Here is a 21,847-nt window from a genome sequence, read left to right as displayed (position 1 = left end):
CATCTGAAGCAAAAGACATTTCAGGCTAGTATCTTGAACCAGGCAAGGGTAGAATAATAATATAAAGTCTTAGAGTAGAAGGGAATTTTGTGATCATATTGTGCAAGAGGTTCAGAGTGGAGTGACTTGCTGAAAGTCACATAGGAGCTATGTGGAAGAACAATACTGGGAAAAAAGTGGGGGGAATAGCTACATCTCTAGTTCAGTTCAGCTGATCTGAGCTCAAATAGACATTGGCAAGTTGATTTCTGAGCGACCTGACACACAGGTCTCCTCTACTGTAAATGCTTTTAGCTCACTTAAAGAGACAGTCAAATCAAGAAGACCAGAATGAGGGGATGGATTCTGGTCCCCAATAATATCCATCTATGTCCTGCAGTCAGTTCAAATTAAAACCATCTGCGTCTATTATTTGATCTGAACAAATAATATTTTCCCAAGCTTAGAGAAAGTGTGAGTAAAAGCAATTTTTTTTTCCAGAAAACTTTTGCTATTTTTATTCATCTTGTAACATGCCATCTTGGTAAAAATAGCATGCCTGCTTGGCAACAAGTCTCCAATGCCATCATGCTCTCTTCCAAAAAGATTGCTCTGGCTATGCCCTTCTTTTTATTGATATTTCAAGGCTTCCACCAAAGATCATCAAACGAGATACCTGAGTTACTGAGCTCAAGTCCAAACCAGCCACTGATGGCTCCGGGGAGTCTCACTTTACATGTAAATCAAGGCAGGGATTAGCAGTGCGATAAGGGCTTCCCAGGTGGCGCTAGTGGTGAAGAACCTGCCTGCCAGTGCCAAGGACAGAAGAGACATGGGTTTGATCCCTGGGTTGGGAAAGATCCCCTGGAGGAGGGCATGACAACCCACTCCAGTATTCTTGCCTGGAGAACCCCATGGACAGAGGAGCCTGGCGGGCTACAGTCCATGAGGTTGCAAAGAGTCAGACAGAACTGAAGCAACTTAGCTTGCATGCATGCAAGAGACAGGAAGCCCAGAGGGCAAAGTTTTGTTCCGTCTGGTTCTGAACTGTATCCCTAGTGCTCTGAATGGTGCTTGGCCTTAGAAGGTGCTCAGTAAGCACAGGGTTTATTGAATGAATGAAGGCGAATGTTTTACTAAATGACGTAATGGTTCCGGGAACACTTTTTGGAGCTCTGGGTTCTGCTGATTTTTAAAATTTTAGAAAATATGTAGGTTTGCCATGAGTTCAAGCTTTTAAAAAGTTGGTTCGGTTCACCAAGACAATAAAAATGATTTGCATTTGGCAAGATGGGCCAGGTAGTGCTATCAAGGCAGTTATAAAAAATTCTTGATTTGGTTCAAGTCTGCTATGACTGGTCACAGATGAATATTAAAGAAACTTTCACGACCCTGACTGGTATGTTAGCCAGACTCTGTAGAGTCAATTCTGCTTGTCCTTATATTTCATGGGCAAAAAATATTTAAAGCATTGCGTTAAATGAAACTCTCCTGAGTTATAAAATTGTCTAAGTGGATGCAGGACACTTCTTTAGAGTTTGCTTCACAGGGTGGTCCAGAGGTTAATTAATGCACTCATTCACAGGAGTGGGAGGGGGTGAGTTCTGACTGATGAGAACTACTTTGGAAGGAGAATCTCCAGAAAAATTTCTTAAAAAAAATTTTTTTTTGGAGTATAGTTGGTTTACAATGTTGTGTCAGTTTCAAGAGTACAGCAGAGTGAATCAGTTATATATATACAAATATCCACTCTTTTTTTACATTCTTTCCTCATATAGGTTATTACAGAATATTGAGAAGAGTTCCCTGTGCTATACCATAGGTCCTTATTGGCTATCTATTTTACAAATAGTAGTAAATGTACTATATGTAGTCCCAATCTCCCAGTTTATCCCACCCCTCCATTATTTCCCCCTAGGTAATCATAACCATCTGTGCCTCGATTTCTGTTTGTGAGTTAATTTGCACCATTTTTAATAAGTTCACATATAAGCGATATCGTATGATATAGATCTTTCTCTATCTGCCTTACTTCACTCAGGATGACAGTCTCTCTTTTATTGTCTTCAGAGACTCCGTTTTTTCTTCTGTAATGCAGGACTTTGAGTCCCTGCTTCTGCAGCCCTGAGATGTACTTCTCAGAGGCATGCTGTACTGTGCTTAGATGCTCAGTCACGTTGGAGCCTTTTCGACCCCATGGACTATAGCCCACTAGGCTCCTTCATCCATAGGATTCTCCAGGCACAAATACTGGAGCAGGTTGCCATGCCCTCCTCCATGTGATCTTCCCAACCTAGGGATTAAACCCAGGTCTCCTTCATTGCAGGTCAATTCTTTACCATCTGAGCCACTAGGGAAGCCCAAGAATACTGGAGGGGGTAGCCTATCACTTCTCCAAGGGATCTTCCCAACCCAGGAATCGAACCAGGGTCTTCCACATTGCAGGCGGATTCTTTACCAGCTGCCCTACCAGGGAAACCCCTCAGAGACATAATTAACATTTTCCAGCTCCCTTGAGACACGTGATAGGGTTTTAAAGCAAAGCGGCACTTCAAGGGATCAGGTGGGAAATTAAAAAGTAGTCATTTCAGAATAAAAAGTGTCATCCATGGGATTTCTCTGGTGATCTGGTGGTGAGACTCCAAGCTTCCAATTCAGGGTTCAATCCCTGGTTGGGGAACTAAGATCCCATGTGCTGTGCGGTGCAGACAAAAGAAAACATTGTCATCCCTGTTATCCTGAACTGTGCTCAACTCAAAATCTCTTTAGAGGGTGAGGAGTTTCCATGACTTTCTGAAGGACATAATAACACAGGTCACAGGACCCATATCTGAGGCTGCAATAACCCTTTGTGAAACATATCTTGATTTTTGAGGTTATTATAGAAAAACCTAACCGTTTCACGTGTTACTAATTCATAGAGTGTAAAAATCTACCTCAAAGCCTGATAGTCGCCCTGCACTTATCAGAGCCCAGATTTCTAAACTCTGGGCCAGAACGAGGTTGCACGTGACTGAACCTTCATCACATCTCACAAACTGTAGGCCATTTGCTGGTAGGTTATAAAATATGATCATAAATGAAAAGTAAATGACTCACGTAAAATAAATGGACAAAGAGCACTCTGTGATGGAGAGAGCCCCGGGTCGATTGTGTTGGTTCATTTATTTGGGTTTGTAGAGGATTTCAAGAGGCCAGGTAACCCCAGCTACTCTACATAGATGGCAGACATGGGATACTGTTACTGCAAAGCTTGCCTGGAGCCCATTCCACAACCATTGAATCAGGAGCAACATTTAGACACCACTTTACCATGTTCTGTCACCTAAGCTCTTTCTTCGAGTCAGGTGGCATTACGTGGAAGGCGAAGGAGAGGCTTATACACAGGGGTTGGGGCCCGAGCTTCTCAGAAGGGTTGAGACTTCTGCCCCAGACAGAAAATTCAAGTTAAAGTACACACAATTTATTTTGTAAAGGAGTTAGGGTCAGTCACTGTAGCTAGCAGATTGGAGGTCAGGGGAGGATAGTATTTTTGCAGCCTGTAGAGGTGAATCCTGGCAGATGGGGGGTGGGGGTGATGGTGGTGGGTTAGTACTTACGACAATTTCAACTCTTCCACAAAGATTGGCTTCACAGGCATCCAGTTGATTCATAAACTCCCCAGGCAAAGCAAGCAGATGGGATAAAGCAAGAAAAAACCACCACACTCGGGAGATGCCAACTGTTCTGTTTTACAACTTTCTTTTCAGTTCTCCTATATTCACATTGAAGAGAATGGGATAGGAGAGAGGACTATTCAGCATTAGTCTTCGTTTTCTAGGTAGAGGGAAGTGTGAAGGAAGAACTCTGGAGACAAATGGAAAAGCATGGCACAGAATCCTGCAGGTTATTGAACGCTCCAAAGGAGCCAAAGGGCTTCCGAGGGGGTCCAGACGTACAGGGACTCCAGATCAGTGCTGCCGGGTTCAAGTTTTCACTCCGCCAACCTTGGGGCCAGTCACGCAACCTCTCTGGAACTCGATTTCTTTGTATGTCACCTGTGGATGACAACAGCACTGATCTTGGATGACGCTGTGAGGATAAAATACTACACTTGACATCTGACCTGGAGAAATCCCTTTGGGAAGTGCCAGCAAACCTCGTACCTCCTGGTGAGGATTCTGGTCCTTTATCTTGGGCATTGAGCAGCCACTCAAGGTTTTCAAGCCAGTTGTGACAGGGCCTGGTAGGACGTCAGGGCAGGAGGAGTGGGATGCAGACAAAGGAATAACTGAGCTGGTTGTCCTAGTGCCATTTTGGATAATATGGGCAATCAATAATCCTAAGCTTCTCAGTGTGTAGGCAGGTGCCGATGACTGAGCAAGACTTCCCAAACTGAGCCATTTTGCAGTCATCTAGAGTAGACATTTTGGGGCTTCCCTGGTGGCTCAGAGGTTAAAGCGTCTGCCTCCAACGCGGGAGACCCGGGTTCGATCCCTGGGTTGGGAAGATCCCCTGGAGAAGGAAACGGTAACCCACTCCAGTATTCTTGCCTGGAGAATCCCATGGATGGAGAATCCCATGGACGGAGAAGCCTGGTAGGCTACAGTCCATGGGGTCGCAAACAGTCGGACACGACTGAGTGACAGAACGGAACGGAGAGTAGACATTTCAATAATCTGTCTAGCTCTGGTACTCCTCAGTGTCCCCCCTCCGCCCTCACAGTGCCCACCCATAGTAAGGGGCACTTCAAAGCCCCAAATAAACATTGCAGGGATTTCAGGAATCCCGCAGTCACGCCTTCCCCGCTCCCATCCTTCCTCCCTTCCCTTTTACCATCCACCTAGATGTTTTCCTTGCTCTTTTTTTTAAACTGGAATATAATTGCCTTATGATGTTATTTTTGTGTCTGCAGTACAAGAAGTGAAGATGTATGCACATGTCCGCTTCCTCTTGAACCCCCCTTGGCCTCCCTCCACCATCCCACCCCTCTCGATCATCATGGACACTGAGCTGAGCTCCCTGTGCTATACAGCAGCTTCCCACTTGACAAGGTGTCTGATGACAGTCTGAAGGCTTCTGGAGTAGAAGGGAACGGGTGCCAGGGGAAAACAAACAAAATGCCTGCATCAGGAAGCTCAAGGTCCTGAGCCTTTACAACCCCTGAACGACAAGCAGCAGCTCCCTCACCAAAGACTTCCACTCAGCCTAGGCTTTAAAAGTCAGCCTCATGAAAGCATTTCCAATGTGCATTTAAAATCATCCATCCAAAAGATAACTAAATCATGGCCATTCATTCCTCTCGACCCATCACACTGCAATGAAAACATGTATTTAACTGAGAAAACACTGAGCCTTCCCTCTCACCGGCCTCTGTCTTTTTTCTTCTCCCTTTCTTTGAGGGCTCAAAATGTTATGATTCATCTCAGCACTGCCTAATGCAGCAGTGAATTACAGGCCCCAGAGATTTCCAAACCCGGAGGGGTCCAGGCAGAGAACGTCCTTCAGTTCATCCCAGCCATTCTCTCTCCAGCCAACTGTGTTTGTTCCTCGACTCCTTTTGATCATTCCTTATAACAGTAGCCAAGCAGAGGAAATGAAGCTTTTGTATTTAAACTAATCCATGACCCTGGATAATTTGTAAGAGACATCTATGAGGGGTTAAAAATGAGCCTCTGACTGCTTGATGTGGAGATGTCCCAGACACACCACGGCTCCCGTGGTGGGATCATAGAATTGCAGGGTGAATGAAAGGATGTCAGGGTGTGCAGTGTCTTTTGGGAATATCTGTCTAGTCCAACTCTCTCGGTTTGAAACATGGAGAAACAGAGGCCCAGAGAGGGAAAGAGACCTGCCTGACTAGCAATTTTCTGTGGGATTTCTGACTCTGAAGAAGACTAGACCGTCAAGAGCAGTGTGGTCCTCCAGTTACCTGATGCTAGCCTGTCCTCCTGCTGTCCAGTGGTTACTGGCAGATAAGCGTTCCACCTGTCTGCCCTTGGAGTTCGATCTCCAGGCTCACACGTGTGCTGACTTTAACAGATAGCAGAAACACCAGCCCCCAGTCCAACTCGACAATACAGCTTTATTTTTCAGTGACCTTTAATGCAGGAGATGAGGGTTTAATTTCAGGTTGAAGGTTTTGGGCTCCAGGATCAGAATGCATGTGCTTCTGAGTCTTGGTCTCCTGGGGATGATAGTAGAGCCCAGCTCCCCAGTTGTCAGCATTAAATGAGTTCATTGTGGTTGGTCCCGTGCTCACAGTGGTGACCAGCCCCAAGGACTGTGAGCTACCCACTTCTCCCATTCTCCATCTTTTTCGTGGAGAAAGGAGAACCACTATGTGCTTACAAATGCCAGAACCCTTACCTCTCTTTTCAGCTTACGGCACCAGGCTGGGATGCCCTGTCTACAAGGGACTCACCAGAGTGCGCGTCCCTGTCCCACCACTAACCGGCTATGTGATCCTGGGCAAGAACATCAGCTCTGAAGGCCTCAGTGTTCTCATCCGTGAAATGGAAATACACATCCTGGCCTCCTACGTGAGGAACATTCACATAACAGTACATTATGGATGACTCACTTGGTGCCAAGCTTGATGGCAGCGCTTTGGATAACCAATGAACAAAACAAAGAGCCCACCCCTGTGGGGCTCCTATTCTAGCAGAGAAAACAGACAGTAAATAAACGGGAACAGAAGAATGAACACGTTCTTTTGTTATGTGAAATCCACCAAAAGATATATGGAGAATATGGGCCTTCTTTTTCCTAAGAGTTCCCTGACTCTGGCAGAAGCTTATTCCTGCAATGTTTTCTTTTTCTTTTCTCATTTTTATTCTGAAAATTTTCAAACATATATAAGAGAGAATAGGATAAAGAATTACACTTACTACCACTCGCTTTACCAATTGTTAACTCATGCTCAATGTTGTTATAACATAATACTTGTTACACCTTAATATAAATACTTAATATTTCTCCTCTTTTCCAGGACTATTTTGAAACAAATCTCAGACATTTATATTTAATCTATAAACATTAAAATATGTCTCTAAAAGAAAAGAACTTATTCTAAAAATGTAAGCACAATGACATTATCCCAACTGAGATTAACAATAATTCTTTACTATCATTAAATATCCAGGAAGTGTTTAAACCTGTCTTATTTTTAAAAATTACACTTTATGCAATTAGCATGGAAATAAGGTGCTTACATTGCAATCTGTTGATATATCTCTGAAAGTTTCTTTTTTAACTTATAGGTTTCTCTCTCCCTCTCTCCTTTTTTTCTTCTAATATATTTGTTTAAAAAAAAAAAAAAAGCAGGCCTTTTTCTACATTTTCCCCAGACATATACAAATGTTTTCCTGAAGTCCCATGGCAGCCTTTGACAGGTTCCTCTGTCTCCTGGAATTCTTACAAATGGTTAGTTAGATCTAGAGGCTCAATCAGATTGAAGTTCTATTTTTAGAAAGACTGTTTTCTAGATGACATTATATTCTTCCCTCTCATGGCACTTAACGGCTGGTTGTCTTGCTTTTGGTGATATTTAAAGCTGTTAATGATCCATTCCTAGATCCTTTACTTCACTGCTGCTGCTGCTGCTAAGTCGCTTCAGTCGTGTCCGACTCTGTGCAACCCCACAGACGGAAGCCCACCAGGCTCCCCCGTCCCTGGGATTCTCCAGGCAAGAACAGTGGAGTGGGGTGCCATTTCCTTCACTAGAGGTTGTGAAATGGTGACATCCTAATTCTATCACTCCCTGTTCATTTATTAGCCACACTACTTCCATAAAGAGAAATTTCTCTCCGTCTACCGTTTGGGTGACCCGAGACACAGTTAGTATGTAAAGCAAGAGGAATATCCCATCCTTTCTCTTTAGCTCCCACTTTTCAGAAAGAGTTGGTCATGCAGCCTTCTCCCAAGGTCAGTCAGCTCATGTCTTTTAAACATATTATATGTATTTCAATCTATTTCAGTTATTTTCTGGATGCACAGATGATCTCTCATTGGCCAACCTGAGCTTTTTTAAATCTACTCATGTCTTTTTAAAAAATTAATTAATTAAATTTAGAGGTTAATTACTTTACAATATCATGGTGGTTTTTGCCATACACTGACATGAATCAGCCACAGATATACGTGTCCCCCCACCCTGAACCCCCTCCCAACTCCCATCTTCCTCCCCACCCCATCCCTCTGGGTTGTCTCAGAGCACCCAGCTTTGAGTGCCCTGCTTCATGCATCGAACTTGCACTGGTCATCTGTTTTACATGTGGTAATATACATGTCTCAAATCATCCCACCCTCACCCTTTCCCACAGAGTCCAAAAGTCTGTTCTTTACATCTGTGTCTCTTTTGCTGCCTTGCATATAGGGTCATCGTTACCATCTTTCTAAACTCCATATACATGCATTAATATACTGTATTGGTGTTTCTCTTTCTGACTTACGTCACTCTGTATAACAGGCTCCAGTTTCATCCATCTCATCAGAACTGACTCAAATGCATTCTTTTTAATTGCTGAGTAATACTCCATTGTGTATATGTACCACAGCTTTCTTATCCATTCGTCTGCAGATGGACATCTAGGTTGCTTCCATGTCCTGACTATTGTAAACAGGGCTGCGATGAACATGGGGTACACGTGTCTCAGTTCTGGTTTCCTCAATGTGTACGCCCAGCAGTGGGATTTCTGGCTCATATGGCAGTTCTGTTTCCAGTTTTTTAAGGAATCTCCACACTGTTCTCCATAATAGTTGTACTAGTTTGCATTCCAATCAACAGTGTAAGAGGGTTCCCTTTTCTCCACACCCTCTCCAGCATTTATTGTTTGTAGACTTTTTGATGGCAGCCATTCTGACTGGAGTGTTAAAACTGACTCATCTCTTCTTAATACAACTTCAGTCACCTTTGAAAGCCTCTTTTCTTTCTGGTAAAAGATGATCAAGCCTCATCTTGTACATTTCCTTCCTTAGACATTTCTACAAAGGGATACTGGTCCCTTTTAGAGGGAAATAAAATTCAAGGCCACAGTCTGGGCATTAGAGATGCTTATTTCTAGGCATTGAGCTTATACAGACATGAACAAGATTGATATGGGGCCTGTCTTCATGGCCCCCTAATCAGACTTGGGAGACTACAGTGGAGCAAGTGTTAAGCAAAGGGCAATGTCAGGGTGTCATGTCATGTCCTAGTCCAGATCTTAGTCCACGGATTGGGCAGGTCCCTGTGCACGGATTTCTGGGGAAAGAGGAAGCGGAGAGGATTGAGACTGGAGGGAGAAATACTTCCTGCTCAGTGTGTGACTAGATGTTGAACTTCAGAGAGACGGTTAAATTAGTAGGCATGTGAAACTGATACATAAAATGTAACATGCTAGGCAACAGACCTCTCCTGCTGGAATTCAAAATACCCAGACTGTAGGAAAGAGTTTGCTACAGGTGAACCAATTATTAGCACCATCCAAATCAAGTTGGGATGATTGTTCAGAAGAGCAACAGCTAATCAGATGTGCGCTGTCTGATTCAATCCACAGAAAAACTGCTTGAAGCAAGGACACTTAAGAGACAAAGAGTCTGAGGTCGATGTGAGATTAAGGAATTTGCTAAAGGTGACCCAGTTAGTAATTAGTGGAGATTAAATTTGAACTCAGGACTTTCTGATGCCAGAGATGCTGGAGATAAGCCTCTGAGTCACTTTGCTCTGCCCTACCACCCAAATTGTATTCACATATAGATTTTAAAGCCTCTTTTCAAAGTGTTAAAAATCACTTCTCAACCAGCAGAGAGCCTGGCTCACTCTTGATCAGATTTCTCCCTCGTTCACTGTTCCCAAGATGACTTGAAATTACATCATGGCCCTTAGTACTGCTGTGTGACATGGTGCTAATTCCTTCACTTTTCTGTTTTTCCTTGTGTATGAAATGGGGTAATAATCTCCATTGATGACAGAATGATGGGATACTGGTTAGTGACAGAAAGTGAGTCTCAGTCAATGGTAGTTATTAAAAATAATGAACCAATAGGTAACATGTATTTTATCATTTCATGGGCACTACACCTAAAAAGGTAGGTAGATCATAATCCCCATTTTACAGGGGAGGACACTGAGACACAATAGGGGATTTCCCAGGTCTAAGGCCACACAGAACAAACAGCAGCACCGGCATCTGAACCCAGACAGAGCACTAAGCTCTGCTGCCTTAATAATGAGTCTCCTTCAGCAGGGAGGGGGCTGTCATTTCTGCCTGGGGGCCTTGTCACTTACTCCCACCTTGAAAGGAAGCAAAGGTACTGCTCTAAGAGGCCCATTGTACATCAAAGCAGGTGACTTACTTCCCAAGGAGCATTCTGAACTCCATTCCGGACACCTTGCTCACCATGACGCTCAAACACAGGCAGGAGTTGGTTTACTTCAGTGATTGCTGGTCTAATACACTGTTTCCTTCTTACAGAGCTCAAAAATGAACATTGCATCCCTCTAGTGCTGATACTGGGAGAAGGATGGGTTTTAAAAACTAACTTTGCATTCAAAACTTTGTGTCAAACCACGTATTTTAATCCCACCAGGCCAGAATGGAAAGGAAGGGGACAAGGGCAGGCCTGGAGTTTCATCAACAAGTTTAGCCTCCTCTCTGCCACCCACTCCCCCATCTCCATTTCTTCAATCAACCTTTATTAAGAACACAGGTTTGAGTCCACAGGAACAAATTCTTCTGGCTCTTTAAGGAACTTATTTGAAGGTGGGGGGGGGGGTTGGTTATTAGGCTGCATTACTGGATAAATGATACAACATGCTTTCCAGCATGAATCATCCGAGCAGAGTGACAAAAAAGCAGCTTGAAAACTATGCACAGCCAAAATACGGGCAGGCCTCGGCCACTCGAGCCAGATTTCAGATTTCAACTGCTTCAGACCAAAAATAAATAAATAAATTTAAAAAATAAATTAAATTAAAATTTAATCTCATGGTGACAATTCCCATGGAAGAAGGCTAAAGTATTTTGTCTACAGCCCTCCTGCCTCCTCAGAATCAGAAGACTTCCCGCAATCAGAGATGGAGAAGCCCCCAAGGGTCACCTGGGCTGGCCCCGGGGCTTCCTCCCCGGCCCGGGTGGTGCCCCCTGCCGCGAGCTCGCGGGGTAAAGGAGTGCGCTTGGCTTTTATTACAAACACATGCGGGGGCCACCGCGCGCCCAGACAGCCCGGCATCTCGGAGCCTAAATGGATGGCTCTCGGGCCGCGGGGCCAAGGTTTACAAATGCGCCGCGGCGTTCTCAGGTGGACAAATGCGGGCCTCTGCGGCGGGCCCGGGTTCCCAGGCGCGCGGAGGCGGCGGCCCCCTTCAACTCCGGGCGCTGGCGGGAGCGGAACCCGTGTTAATTACTGTACGTTTCCACTGTAAAGCGAGTCAGCCGGGGAGCGGGGCCGCCGCGGCTGCCCGGCCCCGACGCACAAAAGCTTCATATATTCTGAATGAAGGCGAATCGCAGCCTCGGCCTCCTTGAAAAGAGCCGTGAGGGAGACTTCATTCTCTTCCTTTCAGCTGTGCTCAGACTGTGAAATCCACACAATCGCGCCCTTCTCTTTAAAGGGAGGGAGAAGAGGGGCCGCGGCCGCGCGCCCCGCCATTAGCTGGGCGCAGAGAGGGAGAGTTCACTCCGGGGACAAGGGCGCACGGCCCGGGGGCTGGTTGGCAGCAGCGTTTCCCATCCGGCGGGGGCTGGCTGCAGCTCTTTCTGCCGCTGCATTTCCCGGGGCCTTTGTTGGGCTCTCCCTGGTCAGGGTGTCGGGGCCCGTCAGGTGCGGAGGACCGCTGTCCCTTCGGCTCGCCCAGAGGTCCGTTCCCCCGGAGGGCTGGGTCCATCCCTAAGACTCCAGGGGCTGTCCCTCGGGCATCTGCAGGGACCTAACCACACCCAGTTTGCCAGGCTCCCACAATAATTGAAACTAGAAGAAATGCTAGAACCAGATAAGCTATGTTAAACTATATTCAAAATGCTGGCGTTGAAAGTTTGATCTTGTTTTTAGAAGTCTGTGCTTTTTTAAAAAAAATACACAATCTATATGGATCACAGGATGGCTACAAGATTTAGAATATATATATATGCAAATAGGACCTAGGTTTGAAGTTGGGTGATGAACCATATTCTTCATATCTTTGCAACTGTGTAATCTTATTCAGGGAGAATGTCTTAAGAGTACAGTGGATCTTGAGACCGAGTTTTTTGAGTCCCTCCTTTGCAGCCCCAGTTTAAGTGTCCTGGTCATTCTCTGTAACTATCCTGACTCTCAAATTCCAGCATTGTAAAGCTTGGCTGATGCAGCAGGTGCCTGGTTGCCAACCTGGAACAGAAACTTTCTCCATTCTCTCCTTCTGGCCCTTTCACCTGGCAAAGCAGGGCACAGAAGAGAATGGCTGTGGAGCCCCCTGGGGTTGTGACTGTTTCCTTTATAGCTGGAGAGAATGGAACACACCATGTGCAGCTTGGAATTAGAAAGTCAAGGGCAGAGGTGCACCCATCCCCTGTGACTCCCACTCACCACCCGTCCCTCTCCTTGGACAAAGGGAGTAAACACTTGGTGACACTTGCTATTTTTTGTTGAGTACCTGTTGTGTATTTTGCATTGCGCTAGGCACTTAGCTGGAGGAGGAAACGGCAACCCACTCCAGTGTTCTTGCCTGGAGAATCCCAGGGACGGGGGAGCCTGGTGGGCTGCCGTCTATGGGGTCACACAGAGTCGGACACGACTGAAGTGACTTAGCAGCAGCAGCAGCAGCAGCAGAAGGCACTTAGCAGGGGTTATCCTTTAATTCTTAAAAAAAAAAAAAACCCCAGAAGGTAGGTATTATTGAGCCCGAAAGATGTACAGGATCTTGCTAAAAATCATAGTCGATAAATCAAAGTGGGTTTGAATGCCAGTGGGAATGATTGCAAGTTCTTTCTAATCAGGCACATGACCTCCTCTTCATTTATTTATTAATTTATTTGGCTGCACTGTGTCTTAGTTGAGGCATGCGTGATCTTTAGTTGCAGCATGTGGGATCTAGTTCGCTGACCAGGAATCAAACCTGGGCCCCTGTCCTGGGAGTTTAGAGCCTTAGCCACTGGACTACCAGGGAAGTCCCATGACCTCTACTGGCTGGACCTATCACACACTTCCTGTCCCATGAGCCCCATAAAATGCTCTGAGAGAGATTCTTTCCTCATTTCTCTTGTCCCTATTTAAAAGATAAATTGAGGGTCCCAGGTGTTAATGACCCAGCTTAGTGACATCTAGTAAGTAAGGCCAGCCTTTGGTTTATATGTTGACACACGGGATACTGACAGATCCTCATCATTAAATTGCATGTATTTATTATCATTATTAGGAAAAGTTGGGAATTTCAGAACATTTTTAAAAAGAACATACGAAATATTTTCAGTCCCATCATCCAGGAAGCATCTGTTAATTGTGTGATATGTTTCCTCCTGGTCTGAGGAAGATGTCAGGGATCCAGACCATCCAGGCGTGAATCCTGCAATATGTCAGCTGTGTGACCTTGGGAAAATTCCTTCCCTTAAAATATTTATTTATGCATTTGGCAGCTGTGGGTCTTAGTTGCAGCATGCAGGATCTTCAGTCTTATTTGCGGCGTGTGGGATCTAGTTCTCTGTGGAGGGATCGAACCCAGACCCCCTGCACTGGGAGAGTGGAGTTTATAGCCACTGGACCACTAGGAAAGCCCCTCTTTCTGTCCCCTCCCTTCCCCTTTCCTCCCCTCCCCTCCCTTTTCTTCCTTTCCCTTGTTAAATTGAGGTGAAATTAACAAAAGATGCAATGATGCAATTGCTATTTTAAAGCCTACAATTCAATGACATTTATTACATTCACAATATTGGGCAACTATCACCTCTACCTAGTTCAGAAACATTTTCATCACCCCAAGAAGGGAACCCTGTACACATTACACAGTCATGCTTTAGTCCCCATGACCCTAATCTGCCTCCTGTCTCTATGAATTTACTTATTCTGGATATTTCATATAAATGGAATTATAGAATATGTGATCTTTTGTGTCTGGCTTCTTTCACTTAGCATCATAGTTTCAAGGTTCATCGACAATGTGGCATGTGTTAGATGTTCAGTCACTTTTATGACTGAATAATATTTCAGTCACTGAGTTGTAAGAATTCTTTATGTAGTCTGGATAGTGGACCTGTGACAGATATGTGATTTGCAAATATGTTCTCCTGTTCTTGGGCAGATTCTTAATCTTGCTGTGATTCAATTGCCTCACCTAAAAGATGGATGTATCTATAAATATGGAAGTTGTGAGGATTAAACAAAAAGATTGATTTACAGCAATAGCACAATGCCTGGTGTGTTTAAGTGCTCAAGAAATGTTACTTGTTATGAATACATATGCATCATTTTTATGTAAATTTGGATCATAGTCTTTGATCTAAGATCATACTATGAACTTCTTCGTGAGCTTCCCAGAAGGCACTTAAAGAACCTGCCTGCCAATGCAGGAGATGTAAGATGTGGGTTTGATCCCTGGGTCAGGAAGATCCCCTGGAGGAGGGTATGGAAACCCATTCCAGTATTCTTGCCTGGAGAATCCTCATAAACAGAGGAGCCTGATGGGCTACAGTCCATAGGGTTGCAAAGAGTCGGACGTGACTGAAGCAACCTAGCACGCACACACATGAACATCTTTGCATAGCACCATATATTCTTTGACAATATCATCATTTTTTAAAATTCATTTTTAATTGGAAGATAATAGCTTTATATCGTTGTACTGTTTTCTGCCATATAACAATGTGAATCAGCCGTAAGTATACATACGTCCCCTTCCTCTTGAACCTCCTTCCCATCTCCCACCCCTCCTACCCTTGATCATTTTTAATGATAGTCCAGTAGTCTATCATTGGAATGAGGCATAACTTGTTAAACAATCCCCTATCGGTGTTTAGGTTGTCCCCCACCCCAGATTTAAATAAATATTCTGATTTTTGTCTCTATCACTGCTTCATTTTCTTCCCCCTTGTTGGATGCCAGGCTGGGAAAGTAGCACAACAAACTTAGCTGACTAATGATTTAAAACATAAAACAGTGAACACTTTTGATGGGAAGAGAAAACCCCTGCATATTCCTGACTCTCAGAAATTGTGTGAATTCATAAATGTTTGTTATTTAGGCTGCTAAATTTGGGAGTTATTTGTTATACAGCAGTAGATGACAAATATAACACGTGTGAATAGACTTGCCACAGGTATAGAAATGTACCCTAGAAACACACACATATATACACACACAGTGTCTCTATTTTGACACATGCGCAGAAGTCCTGGATGCTCTCTTGTTGATCTAATGCCTAAAGAAGAATGAAGTCTGACATTTTTTCTTCATTACTGCTTTTCTAATATGTGAAACATATAAGGTAAGATGTGTAGCTTGTGTTAACACAACCTGAGGACATCAGCATTGTCATCAGGCCCTGGTTGTCCAGCAAGCATCACTTTGTCATGTGGGTGTCTTTCCAGAAGACTGCCTGAATGAATAATGACTTTTTGTAGGTTGAATCATACTTAAAGTTCATGAGAGTTGCTAGCTAAAAGTCTCTATTATGCTCTTTTGTACCTGGAATAAATTCGGTAAAATAAAGAGTCATTTCCTAAATTAGAATTTAACCTATTTTGTTTTCTTTAGAGAGGATATGACTGCTGTGTTCATATTGCCATTAATATTATCATTAGTATAATTTTAACAAATAAAGTTCATCTGCCACAATCAGATTTCCATAAATGAGAAGTTCCAATGACAATCAAAAAGGCATAGGATCTTTCCATGACTTCCTGAGATCACACATCCTCTACATGAAGATCATGGTTGCAGTATATCAACAGGTGAACAATCTTAAGCTTGAAAAGAAAATATTGTGGGCCCTTCCATATAAAATGGAGAAGGCAGTGGCAACCCACTTCAGTGTTCTTGCCTGGAGAATCCCAGGGATGGAGGATCCTGGTGGGCTGCCATCTATGGGGTCGTAGAGTCAGACACAACTGACATGATTTAGCAGCAGCAGCAGCCATATAAAAAGACTTGTGATAGAACCATCTTGAGATGACTTCTCTTCAGACAAGTTGCAGGGCCTTCAAGAGATAAGGCCCCGTGGGATAGATACTTCCATTTGGGAATAGTTCCCATGATGTATATATAAATTTACCAAAGCCAGGCAACAGATATCATTGCATTGTGGTTTTCACTCAGGCATAATGCAATGTACCATCATTATGGTGTTTACAAGGTAATTTCAAGATACACAAAAGTTTATTCCTAACACAGCCTAGATGGTGGGGGCACTTAAGAGCTTTAAGTTGTTCGATGCTTTGCTGCACAGACTAGTGGTTCTTAAACACTGGTGTTCATCAAGCTTACCTGGCAGCTTGTTATAACCCAGATGGCTGGGCCCTGCCCCCGTGTTTCTGACTCACTAGGCCTGGGGTTGGCCTGAGAATTTATATTTCTAGCGAGTTCCCAAGTGATTCTGATGCTGCTGGTTGGGATTACACTGAGAATCACTGGCTTAGGCCATCTCTGGAAGGATTTATGCAACGACTTCCTTTGCACTATATCCTGCGTGTGTGTGTGAAAGTCAGTTGCTCAGTCACGTCAGACTTCTTTGCAACCCCATGGTTGCCAGGTTCCTGTCCATGGAATTCTACAGGCAAGAGTGCTGGAGTGGGTTGCCATTCCCTTCTCCAGGAGATCTTCCCAACCCAGAGATTGAACCCCGGTCTCCCACATTGCAGGCAGATTCTTTACCAGCTAAGGCACCAGGGAATTCCATATATCCTTTGTGCATAATTGTAAATGTTTTGCCAGATGCATGTCCTATCTGTTCAAATGATTACCTGGAGTTTATGTTCCTGGATACATAGGAGGAAGGTTTTTCTTTCATTGTTTCCTGAGAGGCAAAATGATCTTGTTGAGAGCAGAGGCTTGTCCTCTGGCTCAGCCACACTGTGGTCTTGGATAGGTGCTCTGGGAGTTTTGAAATATGTTCACAAACTTCGATACTTCAAAAAGTCCAGCTGACTCCTCTATTCATGTGAGCTAAGTGACTGCTTTCTAATGAACAGAATATGGCAGAGTGCCATTGCATAACATTCAAGATGAAGATGTAAAAGGCACTATGGCTTCCTCCCAGACTCTCTTGGATTACTCACTCTGGGGATGGTGGCTGCCATGTTGAGAGGACACTCAAGCAGCCCTGTGGAGAGGCTTATCCGGTGAAGAACTGAGGCCTCCTGCCAGCAGCCATGGAGTGAGCCATCTGAAAGTGCACCTTCCAGCTTTTAGCTAATCTCAGTCCTGGCCAACATCTTGACAACACCATTGGAGAGACCCCTCCCCCTCCCCCCTCCTCTACTTAGCTAGGATGGTTCCAGATTTCTGACCCACAGAGACTTTGAGATAATATAAAATTGGTTTAAGCCATTACGTTTTGGGGAAACTTTTAACATAGCAATAACTAACTAGTGCCGGAATCTGACCTCTTTAAGCCTAAGCTTCCTCATGTGTAAAACAGGGCTAATGTTATCTTGACTCTGTAGGGTCATTATGAGGTTTAGCTGAGATAGTGCACCTAACCCCTTGGAAGAGTGCCTGGCATGGAGTAAGCGTTCGGCAGATGATGGGTATGTCATTTTTGCCCATCGTAATTTCTAATCAGTGGATTTCTCCCAGGGGGCTGACTCTTTGCTTGTCAGATGGGCCTCATCTGAGGCAGTGCAAAGGGCTAAATTCCTGGCCCAGAGAGCCTCACACTTGTCAGTGACCTTTGGCTGCTGTCCTCTGAACTTTGTATCTTTCTCTGTGCACGGGAAGGGGAGTTTGTCTTCTTCCTCAAGCTATTCTGAGCCAAGTGTGGTTGCATCTGGAACCCGATCTTGAAAGAAGCGTTCAGGGACAGCCAGTCAGTTCTCCATCACAGGACCCTTCAGGCTGCACATCTGTACCTCACTGAAGCTGGGAGAAGAAAGCTCACTATTTGCTCTCACTGTGCCCATAATTGTCCCACCACTGCATAAACCCACTCTGTCCTTGTGTGTTTTCCCAAGAGGACTTTAAAATCATGGCTTAGAGAATCAGGCTGAATTTTAACAACTTTTTTAACTGTCAGGGCATTAAAAAGTCTTAGCCCTCTGTCTTCTTATAGCTGGGATTTGTAATGGCTTAGGTTTAAATGATCCCCATAAGGAATTTATTTTCAGTTTAATAGTCTACCCTAAGTCTGACTTTCCAAGTCATTTCTTTGCCAGATATAGAAACAGTGTCAAAAATTTGATATGAGTCAGGCTGTGACTAAGCTGAAAGATGCTGGTATGTTGATGATCTGCCTTGGAATAGCAGGGAGGAAAGCAATTGGCTTGGTGGGCAGCCAGTACGATGTGCTCAGACACTGGACTAACAGAACAGAAGTCCCCAAATCAGGGCCGGCAAACTTGATATAGAACTGGACTCCAGACATGGCATGCTGCTGCCAAGGCAGAGAGCCAGGACTGGACTCCAACACAGCCTCAGGGGCTTCTCTGGGACCCGGAGTCTGCAAATGGTTCCACTAGTTGGTGGTGGTGGAGGGTGAGCAATGCGATATTTGAGACATTCTCTTTTCTATCAGAATGATGGGCTAAGAAACTGCAGTAGGCTTAGGCCTTAAGTGTTGGAGAGCACAGTGGACCCTGCTGAGCTAAGCTAGCAATATTAGAGATAAGAAAATAAGGAAGGGATTTTGTAAGCTAAGATCATTTTGTTTGCAAGTGGCAGAAAACCAACTCCTATTAAACAGAAAATAAAAGGTTTTAAACATAAATGAGATAGTTGCATGGCCTTTAGGCATGGTTTGATCCAGGATGTTATCTCATCAATCCTCAGCTCTGATTCCCTTTATTTTGTCCTTTTTGTCAAGCAGGCTCTTCCCATATGCTGGTAAATATGGCTAACAATGGTTCTAGGCTTCCCTGCTACTATCTCAAAAACCCCCAGGGAAGGGAAGGGCCATTTTCCTCAGGTTCTGACTAAATTCACAAAGTTGACCCTGTTTCTTGTGGTGTGAGTCTCCTGTGATACTTGAAAGATGCTCATCTGGATCATGGTAGGGTGGGTAGTGGGAGTGGGAGGGCTGCCCCACCAGTATCTCATGGACCAAGAGAGAGAGAGAGATGGGGTTTCCCAAGAAGAAAGTATATTGCAGTGCTAGCTTATGCCCACTCTAGTTTGCTGAGAACACGGAGAACCATCTTTGCCCACAGAGACTCGTTCAGATACATCGTCAATAATACTGCAGTTTTAACTCCTGAGGAGAAAAAAAAAAAATGTTTGATTTTTTTAATTTGGACACCAAATCACCTAACTGCAAATGGTTGGATAGTTTTGTCTTTTTCCTTAGTATCTCCTCACTGTCCAGACTTTTTTTTTTTCAGACTACCTTTCTGGAATTTTCCTCTGGCAGTATCATGATTAGAAAAACCTATGTTATACTGGGCACAACTTCCCTCTTCTGAGTCTCAGTTACTTCAGACGGAAAAATGGACATAATAATCACCATGTAGGGCTTTCTAAAAGGTCAAATAAAAAAATCAACATAAATTAAAAATATTTAATAGAACACTGTTGTTTGCCAGGCTCTGGGCAAAGCAATAGTGTCATTAGGTAGAAATTATTATTACTACCCATTGTGGGGATGGGACATAGAGAAACAGACGGGCTACATAACTTGTGTCACACAGCTACTAAGGAGAAAGAGTAGGGGTTTAGACTCTGCCTACCTATATGGTGAGCTTCTAGTCACTCCTCTATCCTACCCGTCAGCAGGGAATTAGAGTGATGTACAAGTATAAAATTGGTGTGCAGGGCTTTTTAGCCTGAGACCTACAGACCCCATGCCCCTCCTAACCCAGGGTTTATGAACTGATGGTGAAAAAGTAAAATCTTTCTTTTCACTAACCTGTAACTAAAACTGTTTCCTTCTACAATGAATGTAAGCCACAGACAATTAAGCCTTGCAAATTATGATACTTGTAGAATCACAGATATTTTCCTGTCATATTACATCTGGAGATATTTTATAATATCATTATGTTCATTGCTACTTTAAATTATGTTCCATATTAGATATCATTTAATGATGAAAAGACTCTGTTGCCGGGAGGGATTGGGGGCAGGAGGAGAAGGGGACGACAGAGAATGAGATGACTGGATGGCATCACCGACTCGATTGACATGAGTTTGAGTGAACTCCGGGAGTTGGGGATGGACAGGGAGGCCTGGCATGCTGTGATTCATGGGGTCGCAAAGAGTCGGACACGACTGAGCGACTGAACTGAACTGAACTGAATTATGAAATAAAAATAAAGAAAGCATATATATGAATTTATTGCAAATTAAAAATATGTTTACAACTGTATTTTGGTTGTGTTTGTAATTCAATATATTTTCTTTTTTGCATTTAAAAACATAGGTTTATGCTCTGGAGTCCATGGCACCCCAGTAGAGGGGTAAGGAAGGAACTAGGGGTTGGGGAGAGTGGACTTATCCTGATTGTTTCTGCTGAGGGGGAAAAGGGGGTGGACATTAGCCCCAACTGGGCACAGGGCTGGTGAGCCCCTCATGGGGCAGGGCTAGAAGCTGTCTCCACCTGATTGATTCACCAGAACCTGGCTATAAATTTCCAGTTGCCAGGAAGTTGCTAAATGTGACCATCAGAGAAGGAACCAAATGCTTCTGATGTAAGGGTTTTAATGACATAGGTTTTCCTGGAACCTCAAGACTGCTGCTGGGCCAAAGCTTCCCTTGGAGTGTCCTTGGTGCCATCCCTGGGAAGGGACTGCTTATGAGTCAGTAGACAGACACATGGGGCCAGCTTGGGCTCCTCCTGGTGCAGTCCTGGCCACACATTCTGTCTCAGAGCCCTAAAATCCTCCTCTTAGAAATGGGCTTGTGAATCCTACCTCAGGCTAACTGGGGATTGACCCAAGCAAGGAATTGGAAAGTGCTCTGTCAACTGTAAAGTTCTATCCCAAAGATAGTGATGATTTTTATTCTGTCCTCAGAAGGAGGGGAATGACCCGTATTTATTAAAGCCATGGTTCCCTCATCAAGGGAAGTGGGAGAATGGGGAAGGGGCTAATAGGGTATCCAGTTGTCCTCTCACCCTCCAGGGTGACCCTAGGCACACTCACTCAACAATATGGAGAGTTGCTTTCATTACTTGCAAGACCACAGGTGCTAATCATCCCTAAAAGGAATCTTTTTTAAAAAGTTAAGTGCATGGGAGAGACAGACCATCTTACCTGTGAAACCTGTTTGCAGGTCAAGAAGACAACAGTTAGAACCACACATAGAACAACTGACTGGTTCCAAATCTGGAAAAGAGTATGACAAGTCAGGATATTGTCACCCTGCTTATTTAACTTACATGTAGAGTACATCATGCAAAATGCCAGACTGGATGAATCCCAAGCTGGAATCAAGACTGCCAGAGAAATGTCAGCAACCTCAGATATGCAGATGACACCATGCTAATGACAGAGAGTTAAGAGGAACTGAAGAGCCTCTTGATAAGAGTAAAAGAGGACAGTGAAAAAGCCAACTCGGAACTCAACATTAAAAAAACTTAAGATCATGACAGCCAGTTTCATCACTTCACACAAATAGAAGGGGAAAAAGTGGTAGCAGTGAAAGATTTTACTTTCTTGGGCTCCAAAATCACTGTGGATGGTGACTGTAGCCATGAAATTAAAGGTGCTTGCTTCTTGGAAGAAAAGCTATGAGAAACCTAGACAGCATATTGAAAAGCAGAGATATCATTTTGCCTACAACCATCTACATAGTC

This window comes from Moschus berezovskii, chromosome 18, assembly GCF_049115385.1.
Source record: "Moschus berezovskii isolate FMDL1 chromosome 18, NW_MosBer_1.0, whole genome shotgun sequence".
Classification (NCBI taxonomy): Eukaryota; Metazoa; Chordata; class Mammalia; order Artiodactyla; family Moschidae; genus Moschus; species Moschus berezovskii.
Note: the sequence above shows the minus strand (reverse complement) of the source record.